The sequence below is a fragment of the Penaeus monodon genome, chromosome 31, assembly GCF_015228065.2.
Source record: "Penaeus monodon isolate SGIC_2016 chromosome 31, NSTDA_Pmon_1, whole genome shotgun sequence".
Classification (NCBI taxonomy): Eukaryota; Metazoa; Arthropoda; class Malacostraca; order Decapoda; family Penaeidae; genus Penaeus; species Penaeus monodon.
This window is the reverse complement of record NC_051416.1, coordinates 18433561-18434822: the sequence shown is the minus strand read 5'-3', so window position 1 is coordinate 18434822 and position 1262 is coordinate 18433561.

The window sequence follows — 1262 nt, the reverse complement described above, 5'->3', positions numbered from 1 at the left end:
GATAAAAGCACATGAGACACTGTCATCTTCACGTAAATATTGATAGATTTACTAATGACAGTGTATGATTGGAAGTAAATACCCAAAATTCCCCGCAAGTAGCAACAGCCATTTTTCTAAGAAATTTGTCTTGATTTTGATACGGTTCTTTTGGGCTTAATTTACAGAAAACTGGAATGTCCTACATTCAATATACAGCGCCAATCATCACGGCACTTGCGCCGAGGTGATTATGGATTCCTGATTATTTGACATTTACACATTATGGATTATGTGATGAACATGACTGATAATATATAGATGATCCCTACTCATACGTGATGAAACAATTAGCACAAATATTTGGTAAATGGACGCAACGGTTTTTAAATTATATATAATAGTGACTCCTTTCAAAATATAGAAAACGTTTTACGATTTTACGGAGAAACTATGCTTAACTGTATCATTATTTGGGTGTCGTTTTATTTTTCTTGCAGATGACTTAAAAAAATAAGTCGTTGGCAGATATATTGCTTCTAAACCAGTGCACTCGTTTGGACACTGGGCATAACAGCTTTCAAATGTGAGTTTTATAAACGATGGAAAAAATCTAAATGTTTCAAAAGCAGGTATGAAAAGTATAGCAGTTTGTGACTAAAAAACAACTAAAGTTTGACTGTGAAACTGATGATTTCGAGTGTGACAGGCCTGCATCATCAAAGGAAACAAGCAGTGACAGGGAAAGAATACCGAGAACAGAAAATTTAAAATTTAACTTAGAACGAAGTGGTAGGACAAAAGGAGGTGAGCTAAAGAAATCAGAAAGGCTCACACAGCTGAAGAGCTAGCATATGCCACGCAGGTAAAATTACGTGAGGCTGGGAAAATTCACGGCAAAACTCTGCAACTCTGCCGTAACATCACTAACAAGACCATTTAGACTGTTAAGTCAAATGCAGCGCAACGAAGTGTACGCTGACACCTGACGAAACTCTCTCCGTACTTCTAAACACAAATATGAGCAAGAGTACTTACAATTATCTACGAACAGTAAAATAGGTCACGCTTCAGAAGAGGGTATAGAAGCTAGACATAAAGATTTGTGCTCTGCCAGACTTCATCACACCTGCAAATCATTCATTGGTTACTTGCACATCCAATCCAATGGTAACTGCATCTCTTAAGCCAAGGTCCCTAAGAAAATATAATTAATTATTCTCGGATATTAAGTCGCTTTTAGATGGGCCACACACTGAGGAGTGCAGTCATACGAGCACTCG